This window comes from Pan troglodytes, chromosome 13 (genome assembly GCF_028858775.2).
Source record: "Pan troglodytes isolate AG18354 chromosome 13, NHGRI_mPanTro3-v2.0_pri, whole genome shotgun sequence".
Classification (NCBI taxonomy): domain Eukaryota; kingdom Metazoa; phylum Chordata; class Mammalia; order Primates; family Hominidae; genus Pan; species Pan troglodytes.
Window position 1 is genome coordinate 110,777,221 of NC_072411.2, and position 15,452 is coordinate 110,792,672.

General features: G+C 37.5%; 1 long non-coding RNA gene across 4 annotated transcripts in view; it reads left to right on the forward strand.

The window, feature by feature from the left end:
* The first annotated feature begins 633 nt into the window (after positions 1–633).
* Positions 634–15,452, forward strand: part of LOC134808004 (uncharacterized) — a 316,641-nt gene continuing 301,822 nt past the window's right edge. For 2 of the 4 annotated variants that reach the window (XR_010149863.1, XR_010149860.1), the window contains exon 1: positions 634–1,025. This is a non-coding gene — a long non-coding RNA (uncharacterized LOC134808004). The remainder of the gene's footprint in view (positions 1,026–15,452) is intronic. The other 2 variants (XR_010149861.1, XR_010149862.1) reach the window with 1 other exon arrangement.

Here is a 15,452-nt window from a genome sequence, read left to right on the forward strand (position 1 = left end):
ATAAGATTTAGGTGGTGGAATCTGGGATTAATAGGTGATTCGTGGAAGGAAAGGGAGGTCTGGAAAATCCTTGGGCATGCTCAGTTATCTCTTCACACTACCTCATGGATAACATGTGCAAATTTGGGGAGGAGTTAGTATGAAACACGCAGTGCAAATTCGGGTTGTGACATCAGCAAGCTGGTTCTGTGCAGAATCTAGTTGGCCATATTGATTGCAACCAATTTTAGCTAGTTGTGTTATCTTGCAAGCAGACACAGTTTCAGTGTTTTTGCAAGTTCTTTCTTTTCTTATCTATCATCCTGCAAACTCAAGAATTTCTGTTAGTCGTTGGTGTGTTTAACTCTTTGGGGCATAGTTTCAACACTATTCCTAAATATTAGGTTGATGCAAAAGTAACTGTGGTTTTTGCCTTACTTTTAACTACAAAAACTGCAATTACCTTTGCACCAACTTACTACATTCAATGACCTCACCTAAGAAGCAGAGGTAAATTTTCTAGTCTGTTAACTCTGCAATTAATGGAAAACTAATGGAAAACATTTTGGACAGCTTATTCCTCCATGTAAATGTTTAACACTATTAATTATTTCTGGATTATTAGTCAGAGTTCTCCAGAGGGATAAAACTAATAGGGCATATGTACATATGAAGGGGAGTTTCTTGAGGAGAGCTGACTCACACGATTACAAGGTGAAGTCCCATGATATGCTGTCTGCAAGCTGAGGAAGAAGGAAGCCAATAGTGGCTCAGTCAGAGTTCAGAAGCCTCAAAAGCAGGGAAGCTGATAGTATAGCCTTCAGTCTGTGGCTGAAGGCCTGAGAGCCCCTGGAAAACCACTGGTGTAAGTCCAAGAGTCCAGAAGCTGAAGAACCTGGAGTCTGATGACCAAGGGCAGGAAGCATCCAGCACGGGACAAAGAAGAAAGCCAGAAGACTCAGCAAGCCAGCTCACCTCACTTTCTTCTGCCTGCTTTGTTGTAGCTGAGCTGGCAGCCAATTGGATGGTGCACACTCACATTGAGGGTGAGTCTTCCTCTCCCAGTCCACTGACTCAAATGTTGATCTCCTCTGGCAACACCCTCACAGACATACCTAGAAACAATACCAGCTATCTAGGCATCCTTCAATCCAATCAAGTTGACACCTAATATTAGCCATCACACTGATGATCAGATTTTCAAAAACATGTTGTATTAGAAATTTGGCTGTATTTCTATGACTATTCTTTTATGAAAACTGTCTCACCAAGATATTGTAATACATCTCCATGGGCAGTTTCTTACAATGCCCACATATAGTGACAGTTTATTTCTTTATGTTTATTTTTCCATTCATTAATTTTTTGAAGAGAAAGACTAAATTTAATACAAACTCACTATTTCAATTCAAGTAGAGGTGATTGTTCAGAAGAAAACTTGGAAAAAGATGAGTGTTTTAGAGACTGTGGAATCAATATGAGAAGGAGCTCAGTCAAAAACTCTGTCTCTATTTCTGACTGGAAGACAAAATGGTGGTGGAGACTGTCTCTGCTTCTCCCTTTTCTCTCTCTGGTTTGGTAGGACTATTTCCGGATTTTATCTGTTATCATCTAGACTAAAGTTTAAATTCCCCAGAAAAGCTTCTTTTATAGGGTCGGGGAGAAATGGTGAAGCCCATCTCAATGTGGAATAAAGACGTGTGAGTCATCTCAGAACTTCAAATCCTACATTTAATATGGAGATTGTATATCACAAAAACAATGTTCAGAGGCATTGGTAGAGTTGCTATCTAGATAGAAGAACTGGGAAGTAACACAGAGGGAAGTAGAAACGAAGCAAGCTTGGTAGGAAGCAAGAAATTCCCAACACACAGATACTTTGGGCAGCGTAAGAAGTATCTTTATTCAATCATTAGATTTGCCTGAGATATGTCAACTTCAAAGAAATGTGGGAAACTCATTTCTCTCTGATGTGGAGGAATTACTTATATTTAACAGAATCCCAGAGTTTTGTTTTATTGCACTTATAGTTCATTTGAAACACTTTCCTATGTACTTTTAGAGTTAGAGTTGCATCTGCCTGAGAATAATTAAGTGTGCCAGCATTATAATACTACTGCTGAAGCAATGGTTTTGAACGTTTTAGTTCATTTCACCTCAGTATTCAGTGAAAATGAATGACTAGAAAATGGTAAAAGATGGCTGTGTTAATACTAATGATTAATTGCATAGGTTTCATAATCATAACATTGTTGAAGCAAAGATGGGAGACATGAAGGCTGTGAAAACAGCATCCCTTTTACTGTGTTACTTTTACATGAATAATTGTGTATTCAACCATAAGATAAAAAGGAACAAACTTTAAAACTATGACTCTGGGTAACAATGCAAATATAGGATTCCTGTGTCATATGTTATACTAGAATAAAGTCAAAATTGATCAAATAATTATTTAAAAAGTTAAAGCATGTGGGGAATTTTTTTATTATTCAAAGTAAAAAAGGTCTTTCTAACTGATATAAAAGCCAGAACGACTCAAAGTAAAGGTTAATTATCTCTATTACAAAAAAAATCTGCACTGCATGATCGATGATGAAGCAGAAAGTGAATACTGGCAACTCATACTAAAGACAAGTAATTCTTATAATTAATTTTATATATTTCTGAATATACAAAAAAATCCAAAGCACTTCAAGAAAGAATCAAGTAAAAAATAAAAATGTAATAGGAAAATGGCAAAGGAGCCATCATTTCTACTTAAAGTTAGAGGTAAAAACAAATACATGCAACAGTAACATTTTGTCTTCTTGTTTGTTTAAATAAATAAAAATAGTCTATTTTGATAGAAAAGAAGCTAAAACTGCCATGACTAAACCCTAATTTTCAGCGTGTTTGCCTAGAGATTCAGAATCCTAAAACCCGTCAGTTGCTGACACCATAGGTATATTATAAGGTAGATTACTTACCAAAAAACTATGTGTCAAAATTCAGGGAAACTGCAAATATCTGTGGTAGAGATGAAAGTGTTCTGATTAGGAATAAATAATGTATTTCCAGACAATTATTAAATGTCACATAAGCAACAGAAAGGCAACTCAAGATACCAATCTCTTTGATACAGATTAAAAAAATTTTTTTTTGTTTAAAATGATGGGAATTAATCACAAACATATAGATAGCTTCCATTTGACCAGGATGTAGCAGTTAAATGTTTCCAGATGTCACATGTAAAAGATGGATTACTAATATAAAATTTAAAACCCTATCAGTAAGAATCATATACATACCTTTTCAATTTAGTTTGTATTATTCTTCAGGTTATACCAGTCCTAGCTGTCTGGAGTTTATGGGAAAAGCAATGAATCATATAATGCAAACATGAAAGAGATCTAGGAATTATCTAGCTGTTTTTTATTAATATTGCATGTGCTATTTAATGTGAATTTCAAGTCAAAACTTTATAAACATCTTTTACATGCATCATATTTATCCTCACATTAACTGAAAAGTAGGTACACTCAGCAATACCATTACTACATTACAGGTGAGGAAACTGACCACAGAAGTAAAAAACCTGTAGCAGAGGCTGTCAGTTGCCTGCCTATGTCTCCTCTGGAGTCCCCTTTCCTGCGTACAGTAATCACATGGCTTCCAGCTGGAGGCACCTGCGATTGTTTGCTTGCAGGCTTTTTCTGACTGCTGGGAGCGCTGGGGAGTAAACTCACCCCAGGAGCAGGACTTAAGCAAAGACAGAAGCTGGTGAATACATACCCCAGCTTCTTTGCCTGCCTGGTAGAATAAACTCCAAGGTGTGTTCTACACAGTCTACCAAAATTCCTCAGCAGGATTGACCCCATTTGCGCAGGGGAGTAACCTGCTTAATAACGCCCCCTCTGTTGTCTTCCTTCCCTTCCCTATCACACTTCCCCACGCCCCTAGAAGTGCTTCCTGGGATCCCCTCTAATAAACAATTTGCCTGCAAATACTTTTCTCTGGTTTGATTCTGGGGGAACCCAATTTAAGGCAAAAACCCATCTAAGAACATACATTTTGTGTGCAGCTGAAGCAGGAATAAAATCTCCAGGTCTCTTGATTACCAATCTAGAGGGAATTTTTTTGTATTACCTTTAGTTTTTCTCCCAAACAAAATATATTTTGAAAAACTAAGACACCGTTGCTTTTTACAAACATAAGTATTTACCAGTAATTAAAATACCAAAATGCTGGACCTTTTTGGCATTTAATTTAATCTTATGTTTTTATCATCTCAAAGACTTTAAATATAAATCTTTCTCTCTACCATTGACCTCTGTTACTCATAAAGTACCTCACTATCTTACATGTTGTTTACATTAGATAAAATTGCAATTACTCACTGACATTAATTACATGCTTTACAATGATGATAATTTAAAAACCCTGTTAGTTAATTTTGTGTTGATCAAACACAATTTCTGTTAGACCACTACCAAATGTGATGTAGAATGTTTTCCCTTGATTTATGTTGCTGTTTTTGTCACTAATTATTTTCATGTTATGTGCAATCAAAATTTATAAAATTGGAAAAGGAAAGTTTTAACTGGCTGCATCCCCCAAAGAGACAGGAAAAGTGTACCTTTTTCCTGGTGGACCTTGAGACATGTTTACATGATACTTTGAGTAGTGCTGAAACTTATATTTCATTATTTTGTATTTCTTAAATTGTTTTGCATGTCAATATGACATGTTAATTGTCAAAGAAAAGTCATATGAAATGTCAGCTTACCCAATATCACATTTTATAATAATTAACTGGTTGGGCATTGATGAAATGTTCATTTCCTAGAGGATCCTGAAACCATAAGACTCAGTGCCCCCAGTGTCCTCTTTTTTCTGCTTTACCTGTTTTGATTTTAGAACCCTTGAGAAATGTATACAGAAACATTGTTCCCAGAAAGAGATATTCTGCTTTGGAGCACCTCCATTCTATACTTCACTAATCACACAGCTTACATGGCTACCACATTCTCCAGCCAGACAGACTCCACGAATCCAAAAATTGTAGGTTTATGTACATGAAACAATCTAGGTGTCTAAGAGACATTTTATAGATTGGGACTTTCTACTAGTAAACATCAGAAGCTTTTTATAAAAGGGGTTGGTCAAGGTTATTCATTTACACTGGAGTTTGGATAGAGCAGAGAGGAAATACTTACGGGCCAATTTTGAAATCAACAATGATATTATCTCCATCAGTGGATTTTTAGAAATTACTTTTTTGGATACATTTGATTTTCTTTTATCATTTATACTTCCTTACAAAACAGAGATGCAGGTATTACTTCTTATCTAGGAAAGTAAGCCAGGCTGCATATCCCAAGACATTGATATCCATTTTACCTCTTAAGTGTTTGATACCTACGTGACCAGTGAGTTTCTATGCCAAAGGCAATGATTTCTCATTAATCAATTCACTATATGATTCAAAATTTGAGTCAAAGTTCTCTGTGCTTTGTTTCCTTCAGGGAAGAAAGAAAAGAAAGGGAAATGAATCATTCTAAGAGCCCAGGGAAAGTTTCACACTGTGTAACATAGATTCTTGAAGACAAGGGCTTCAGAATCTTTGTGTTTTTGAGTAACATAAATAGTTCAAATCTAGACTAATGATTTATTGACCCAATATTTATAATCATGAATAGACAAGGTCATAGAAAGGCATAAGGACAGAACGCACTCAAGGAGTATGTTTAGCCTATTTGGCAAGAGGAACTACAAAGTCATATGGCAACTGGAGTGAATATGAAAGATAGTGGGTATGAAGAGTTGGGGTCATCATTGCAATATACCAGTGTCCTCATGATGATTTTCTCTTATTCAGCACTTATTATTTATACTTACAAAGTAAATAATTATATTTTTATTCCTTTTTATCTTTCATGTATGATAAAAACATCTTTTTTATAATATCTAGCTAGTTTTTGGAAGGGTTAGTCGTTTCTAAAAGGAGTAAAGTTCTTTTCCTCTGAATATTTAAATGGTTAAAATATCATTTAAATAAATGTTTATATAATGGCCTGAAGCTGCTACATCCTTCTATTCAAGTCTGGAATTGGCTCAGAACCTACATAACACTAAGTTTGTAGACGCAGATCATCAGTAACCCCAGAGGGATAAGATGGTGCCTGTAAAAGTACATAGATTAAGAAAAGGAAAATCTACTTCAGAAGGGGTGATTCACTAATGTGGGTAGTCATATTCCATGGTTGTAGAGGCTGGGAAAAAGAGTGAGAATGTAAATTTTTGAAAAGAGAATTTAAAAAACTGTGAAAGATGAGATTTTATCTTACTTGCAAGCTAACAAGGTAGCCTGCCAGTTTCATGGCTGCTATCATAAACAGGAGCCTCTTGAGGCAGAGACAAAGGACTTTATTATTATTGATATCAAAATATTTGCATCAGTTCCCCTTGCCTCCAAGCCCCAAGCCCCAAGCCCCATAGGGGTGATGTGTGTGAGCCCAGATGAAAGCCTGCATACCAGGAGGTTGCATCACAGGAGGAGAACCCTGAGCCTAAGCTCACATCTTTTTTTTTTCTTTGAGATGGAGTTTCACTCTTGTTGCCCAAGCTGGAGTGCAATGGGGTGATCTTGGCTCACTGCAACCTCTGCCTCTCGGATTCAAGAGATTCTCCTGCCTCGGCCTCCCGAGTAGCTGGGATCACAGGCATGTGCCACCACACTCGGCTAATTTTTTTTTTTTTTTTGTATTTAGTAAAGATGGGGTCTTACCATGTAAGTCAGTCTGGTCTCGAACTCCCGACCCCAGGTGATCCACACACCTCGGCCTCCCAAAGTGCTGGGATTACAGGCGTGCACCATTGAGGCTGGCCCAGCTCAAATCTTTTATAACAAACAGTAGGCATATCAGCCCTGTGGTCCAGATGGAGACATTATCATATCTTCCAAGGCTGTTTGCCACGCAGAATCTTTGAAAAGATATCCTAGAACAAAATGTCAGTGCCTCTGCTTGTAAGCTGTGCAGAAACCGAAGAGATCCTATAAAAAAGTTGTCTACTAACAGGAAAGAAACCTCAGCAGAGTGACTGGGGAGAAGTCTCTCTGATAAATGGAGGAGTAGTTCTATTTTTGCTCAAAGTAAAGGTCAGTCCAAGGTCTTGTGATGGTTAATCGTATATTTCAACTTGACTGGCTATGGGGTGCCCATATATTTGGTCAAACATTATTCTAGGTGTTTCTGTGAGGGTGTTTTGGGTGAGATTAATATTTTAATCAGACAGATTGGAGTAAAGCTGATTGTCCTCTCTAATGTGAGTGGGTCTCATCCAATCAGTTGAAGTCTCGAATAGCGCAAAGAAGCTGACCTTTCCACAGAGTAAGAGATAATTCTTCCTTCCTTCAGACGAACTGAAACATTGGCGCTTCCTCAATTTCAAGCCTCCTAACCTTCAGACTGGAGCTACATCACTGGCTTTCCTGCATTTCCTACTTATTAACTCACCCTGCAGATCTTGGGACTTAGCCTCCATAATTCCTTATAATTCCTTATAATAAGTCTCTTCAGATGTGTGGAGTGTGTGTGTGTTTGTGTGTGTGTGTGTGTGTGTATTTCTCTGAAGAACCCTAATTCAGGGCTTAATAATAGGTAACTAGGAGTAGAAAACTTTTATTAAGGGCATACTGTATGTCAGTCTCTGTTCGAAGTTTTCAAATTCAACTTTCTAAACTCACCAACAACCCCATGAAATAGGTATCATCATTATTTTTGTTTTACTGATTAGAAAAAATGAGGAACAGAGAGGTCAGTAATCCTTTCCTATAACACACAGCCAGAAGAATACAAACCAGTCTAAATTCATAAAATGTGCTGTTAAACACTATACCATACTGTCTTTCAACACAAGGTAACATGCAGTTATGCATCAACTGACAACAATATATTCTGAGAAATGCATCATTAGGCAATCGTCCTTGTGTGACTATCATAGAGCATACTCACACAAAACTAGATGGTATAGCATACTGCACACCTAGGTTGTATGGTATAGCCTATTGCTCCTAGGCTATAAACCTGTACAGCCTGTTCCTCTACTGAATACTGTAGGCAATTATAACACAATGGTAGGTATTTGTCTATCTAAACATAAACATAGAAATGGCATAGTAAAAATATATTATAATCTTATGGGACCACCATCATACATGCAGTAGGCAGGATTCATGTCTGCCATTGTGCTATTTGTTTTCTATATGTCTTATATCTTCGTTGTTCCAATGTTTCTCTATTTTTGCCTTTTTCGGGATTATACAGAGGATTTACATTTCATTGAGTCCCCTTGTTGTTTCTTTTACTATATATATTTTTAGTTATTTCCTAGGTGATTGCTATGGTGGTTATAATTAAAATCCCAACTTAAAACAATCTAGCTCAGTTTAACATCAACTTTATTTCAATAATATATAAAATGTTTGCTCAAATATAGCTCAATTTCCTCCTCACTTGTGCTACTAATTTTATACCCACTATATCTTTAACATTTAGGCTTATAAACTAGTGTTTATAATTGCCTTCTTCTGTTGTGTTTTAAATTTAACATATTTTTATATTTAACAAATTTTAAATGTACAATACAGTAATGTTAACTATATGTATAATATTGTACAGCAAATCTCTAAAACTCATTCATTATGCATAAATGAAACCTTATATCTTTAAATAGCAACTTCCAATTTTCCCTCCCCGCCAGCCACTGGCAACCACCATTCTACTCTCTGCTTCTACAAGTTTAACTATTTTAGGTTTCACATATGTGAGATCATACAGTATTTATCTTTCTGTAAATGGCTTATTTCCCTTAGCATAATGTCCTCTAGGTCCATCCATGTTGTCACATAATGCAGGATTTCTCTATTTTTTAAGGCTGAGTAATATTTCATTGTATGTACAGATTCTTTCCCTCCCTCCCTCCCTCTCTCTTTCTTTGTTTCTTTCCTTCTTTCTTTCTTTTTCTGCCTTTCCTCCTCTCCTCTCCTCTCTTTCTTTCCTTTCTTCTTTCCTAGATAGAGTCTTGCTCTGTCACCAGGCTGGAGTACAGTAGCGCAATCTCGGCTCACTGCATTCTCCACCTCCCGGGTTCAAGTGATTCTCCTGGCTCAGCCTCCCGAGTAGCTGGAATTACAGGCACCCACCACCACACCCAACTAATTTTTGTATTTTTAGTAGAGACAGGGTTTCACCATGTTGGCCAGGAGATGGTCTCGATCTCCTGACCTCGTGATCCACATGTCTTGGCCTCCCAAAGTGCTGGGATTACAGGTGTGAGCCACCGTGCCCAGCCCAGATCATGTTTTTTTTTTTTTTTAAGACAGAGTCTTGCTCTGTTGCCCAGGCTGGAGTGCAGTGGTGAGATCTCGGCTCAGCACAACCTCCGCCTCCCGGGTACAAGCAATTCTCCTGTCTCAGCCTCCCGAGTAGCTGGGATTACAGGCACCCACCACCACACCCGGCTAATTTTTGTATTTTTTAGTAGAGACAGGGTTTCACCACATTGGCCAGGCTGGTCTCAAACTCCTGACCTCATGATCTGCCTGCCTTGGCCTCCCAAAGTGCTGGGATTACAGGCATGAGCCACCATACCCGGCCATCCAGATCATCTTTTCTTTATCCATTTATGTCTAGTGGTGATGACCTCCCCCAGATTTTGTTTGGGAAAGTATCTCTTTAATTTTGAAGGACAGTTGGTTGGCAGTTTTTTTCTTTCAGCATTTGAAAAATATTTCACTCTCTTCTGGCTTGCAAAGTTTTGCAAGAAATCCACTAATAGTCTTACTGATATTTCCTTATATGTGACAAATCATTTTTTATTTGCTGGTTTCAAAATTCTCTCTTTGTCTGACTTTCGACAATTTGATATAATGTGTCTTGGTGTGGATTTCTTTGGCTTCTTCTTATATAAGATATATTGGGCCTCCTGGATCTGGATGTACATTCCCCACCTCCCACACATTTGGGGAATTTTCAGCTATTATTTATTTAAACATAATCTTTCCCCCATACCTTTTACTTCTGGGTGTCCCTAAATGCAAATATTGTTCCACTAATGGTGTCCCATAAGCCCACTGAGATTTATTTATACTTTCACATCCTTTTTTTCTTTTTGCTTCTCTGACTGGATGATTTCCAATAAGCTGTCTTCAGTCTCACTGATTTTTTTCTTCTGCTCGTTCTAGTCTGCTGTTGAACCCCCTCTAGTAAATTTTTTTTTATTAAGTTATTGTATTCTTTAGTTCCAAGATTTTTGATATTTAAAACTATTTTCTCTTTATTAAGATTTTTACTTTGTTCATGCATTGCTCTCATGATCTCTTTGAGCACCTTTATGGCCATTATTTTGAATTCTCTATATGATGAATTGTATATTTCCATTTCATTGGGGTTGGTTTCAGAAGATTTATTTTGTTCCTTTTTTGGGGAAATATTTTTTCATTTCTTCATTTTCTTTGACACTTTGTGTTGTTATCTGCACATTAGATATATCTCTAATACATACTCTTTATGACTTGTCCCAGTCTTTATGAACTGGACTTGTATAGGAGAAGTCACCAAGCAACCCAACCAGAGATCCTGGGGATGTTTGTATCTTCATGTTAGTTCAACTTGCTCTTTGTTCTTAGCATCTCCGAGAAGTCAAAGGTATGTTGGGTCCCATCAGTGTGTCCAGCCAAGTGAGACTGAAGTCAGTTCCTCAGACAGCTCCTGGAAAATTTGGGATGTTGGGTACATAGACCATCTCCTCTCTCTGGGAAAAAGTTGACAGCTGAGATTTTTAATCCACTTACTATGTGCTGAGCCATGGGGAGGGAATATTATTACTGCTAGCTTGAGCCACCATCTCTAATCTCACTGGACCCCAGGTGGCTAGAGTATGCTGGATACATCAGTACTCCAAAATAGGTAATACAGAAGTAACCCCTTTGTGCACCTGCTGGAAAAGTTGGAGCAATGGATGTGTGATCCAACTCTTTCTCCCTTCAGCGGAAAGCTGGGAGGTGTACCTTTTTGTTTGCTTGCTCTATGTGCCCGAGGATATAGGCTATGGTGATTGTCCGCTCAAACTACTATCTCTGATATCACCAGTCACCAGGCAGCTAGAGTATGTCAATTCCTGTCAGCACTCCAAGAAACACAAGCCAAAGCCAGTCTTCTGAAGACTATGCAGGGAAGTTGCAGTGTTTGATGTATGGTCTCTTTCCCTTCTCAGAGTGAAGCAGGGATTTTGGGAGTTTTTATCCTGATCATATTTTGCTCAGGAGAGCATAGGAATTATGGTGAGCAGCTATCTCAAATTTCCCTACTGGATTCAATGTGGCTAGTTTCACACTTGCTTAGGGCATGGGAGCCACTCAACCAGTTTCTGGATTTTTCACCAAAGGAATCTGTGTTTCATTATTGAACACACATTCCATGGTGTGTTCATGGGGGAAAGAGGACTCCAGGGCTTCCTATTTCATCATTTTTGCTGACATTCATGTAGTTGTCTTTTAACTCAGACAGGAAAAAAAATACTTTTAAAACTCATATCTGCTGAAGGACTTGTATCCAAAATGTACAACAAACTCTTAAACTTGACAACATAAAAATAAAAAACCCAATTTTTTTAATAGGAAAATGTTCTGAAAAGACACCTCTCTGAAGAAGATATATAGATGGCAAGTAAGCATATGAAAAGATGTTCAACATTACTTGTTAATAGGGAAATAAAAATTAAAACCACAATGATATACAATTCTACACCTATTAGAATGGCTAAAATCTAAGAAACATGATAATATCAATTGCATGTGAGGATGCAGAGCAATGGGAACTGTCTTTCATTGCTGGTGGGAGTGCAAAATATTATAGCTCCTTTGCAAGAGAGTTGGCAGTTTTTACAAAGCTAAACTTTGTGTTGCCATATGATTTATCAATTGTGCTCCTAGCTATTTACCCTAATGATCTGAAAAACCTGCATTCACACAAAAACCTGCAGTGGATGTTTATAGAAGCTTTATGATAATCACCAAAAACTGGAATCAATCAAGATCTCATTCAGTAGATGAGTGGATAACCAAACTGTGGTATATCCTATAATGGAATACTAGTCATTCCAAAAATGAATGAGCTATCAAGTCATGTAAAATTATGATAAATACTTAAATGCATATTAAGTGCATGTTGCTAAGTAAAAAAGTACATATTGCTAAGTAAAAAAACAGTTTGAAAAGGATTCCATATATATGGCATTCTAGAAAAGACAAAATTATGGAGACAAAATAAGCAAATCCATGGTTGCCAGGTGTGTGTGGAGTAGGCGGGATTAAATAGGTGAGGCATAGGAGATTTGTTGAGATGGTGAAACTATTCTGTATGGTATTTTAATGGTGGACAAATAACACTATCCATTTGTCAGAATCCTTAGAACTTTATAACACAAGCAATCACCTTAATGGGTGCAAAGTAACAGAGGCCTCTGGAACCTCAACTGTCAGGAAGAAATGTAGACAGACAGTTACTTAGTTGGAAGTATGGGCCATCTTTTATGGAAAAGGAAGAATAACTCAGAATTCAAAGCCAGGAGCCAAGGGTCAAGCAAAGAACCATGAAAAACCACTCTTAGGCAGCAGAACAGGGGTCCATTAGAGGAATTAGTGACATATGTCCATTTAGGTTTCAGAATTGCTATGGAATAGTATCTGCTATATGTCTACTGTTCCATATTTTTGAAAATGACTATGTATTGACTCCTGTTAATTGAGCCTTGTGTAATCCCTTTCCCTCAAACCTGAGTTGACTCCATGATTCTCTTTTGATCAATAATATGCAACAGTAGAGATAAATCATGAATCTGGCAGCTTGTACCTGTCCCATAGCCCCAGCTGCCTATCAGTTATGACAATGAATATAGCACTGTTTAGTTCCACTCAACTGTTAAAAGGACTTTTGATGAAACATTGTGTCATTGCTCTAGAGAATAATAATTTTAGGTGAATCACTGATATTTATATTGTCTCATTTATTTTTTGTTTTAAAAAGCATCATAAAAATTGTTTCAAAATTTTCTGTTTTATTTAATCTTAAATGAGACATCATTTACTTAAAAGTACAATTCAAGAGAAGGTTTGATTGAGTGACATTTGATAGGAAGAAAGTTAGGTTGGTGTCTAGGTTTGAAATGAAGAAAATAGAACTGGAGGGAAGTGAATGCTGTTGCTGGGCAACGTGGGTTTGCTGTGGAGAAGCCATTTATTAATTGAATTTAATCTAACCTGAGAGTTGTTTATTCTTTGCTTCTTTTTTGTTTTACCCTTTTATTGAAACAGAAGAACTAGTCTCTCCAGTGAATGAAGAAATGAACTAGTATGTTAGGCTTGTGACTCCAGGATTTCAGCCCATGGGTCTTTCAATAGAAATTCCATTCTGAATGGCATTAGTGCTTGATTTTCAACTTGTGGTTATTCTGAGTCAAGGAGAGAGAAACAAGCTGCCCTACCAAATGTAGCAAAACTACATGTTAGTGGTAAGGATAATAAAGAGGCTCACCATCCTCTCTCTGTCCACGAAAACTAATCAAGAACAAATAAAAAATAAGACAAAACAAAAACAAAACAACAAACAAACATAAACTCTCTAAAGCCTAAGACATGACCAAGAAATAAGAATTTAGAGCATCCCAACACCTGAATCATAAAATCCCAGGGGTTAGATTGAAATCTTTAATCATTACTCCCAGGATTTCTTAATGAATTTGGCATATAAAACAGTTTGTGAGTTTGTTTTAAACTGGCTACATTATGCCTCTTCTGAGTATTCCTAAAAGTAGGAGTATCCTATCCATTATATAATGATCTTTAAAAATACGCTCCTGGAGTTCCACAAAGTAGAACCACCTGGTGTGCTATCCCCAACCAAGACTTCAAGACTTACTGCTGTGGACCCCTTAACTTTGACTACTCAGCATTTGTTTCTCCTTTCGGTAACAGCACCTAGATTTTTTTTTTTTTTTTTTTTTTTTGCAGAACCAGCCCTCCTACACTCATTCCATGTGGCTTGTTTTGAATAATGCCACACCAGCTTAAGGAATGGGCATAATACACTAGCCTGGTTAATCAGAGTTGTAATAATCGGTTCTGAAATTGTTAGGTGATTCAGAACCAATGAAAATTACAGCATTTGGACTTCTCTTAAAGCTCTCTTGAAAGTAGTATTTTCTTTTCCCTAGCATGGCATATTTGGTAGAATTCAAACCTGGAGCTCCTGGTGGCCATCTTTTTCGTCACTTATAGAGATCCTCCATAAGAAGAAAGCCAACACAGAGAGGTGCAGAGAGATTCTTTCTTTCTTCCTTCCTCTTTCTTTCTTTCTTTCTTTTCTTTTTAATAATTTCAACCTTTATTTTAGATTCAGGGGGTATCTGTGCTGACTTGTTACCTGAGTATATTGCATGATGCTGAAGTTTGGGTTATGATTTATCCCATCACCCAGATACTGAGCATAGTACTCAAATAGTTAGCTTTTCAACCCTTGTTTTCCTTCTTTGCTCCCCCCATAGTAGTCCTCAGTTTCTATTGTTGCCATCTTTGTGTCCACAAGCACCCAATGTTTAGCTCCCACTTATAAGTGAGAACACGTGGTATTTGGTTTTCTGTTTGTGTTAATTCACTTAGGATGACAGCCTCCAGCTGCATCTCTGTTGGAGAGTCAAATTACCTACAGTACCATCTAAATACTTGGAATCTGTCATTCCTGGAGCTGTGTTGACTCCCTTTTTTATTCATTTTGTAATTCGGAACATTTTCTTTTATTTTTAAGGGAGTTTGGGTTAGCTTTCTATCAATCGTAAACAAAGGAAACCAGTCGAAAGTAGTCACCAAATCAGAGTTTCTTGTGTAGATTATATTGATTATCTATCACTTACATTACAAATGAACAATAAATTTCAGGCAGCATTTTGCTTACATATCTGCAGGTTGACAGGGACCATCTGATCTAAGCTAACTGGCTGGCAGCTCTGATGATTTGGCTGGGCTTTATCACCCACTGGGGTTGGGGGTGGAGGAGATGTGGCTGATTAAGGTTGGGTTTGGCTGGACTAACTTGGCTCTGCTCCAGTGTCCCATTCTTCTCCTGAGGCCTGCTTGCTAAACCAGGCATGTTGTTCTTATGATAATGTAACTGCCCAATGGGTTCATCTTGCCTGCTTCCTGGATAGAGCTGATTTATCAGGACAGGATAATTGCAATAGAGAAAGAGTTTAATTCACACAGCTGGCTGAACGGGGGACTGGAGTTTATTACTCAAATCAATCTCTCTGGAAATTAAGAGGCCAGGGTTTTTCAGGGATAGTTTGGCAAGCAAATAAATGGGTGTTGCTGATGTTTGGGAATGCAATCACAGGGGCGTGGAGAATGGTCCTTGTGAACTGAGTCCACTTCTGGACGG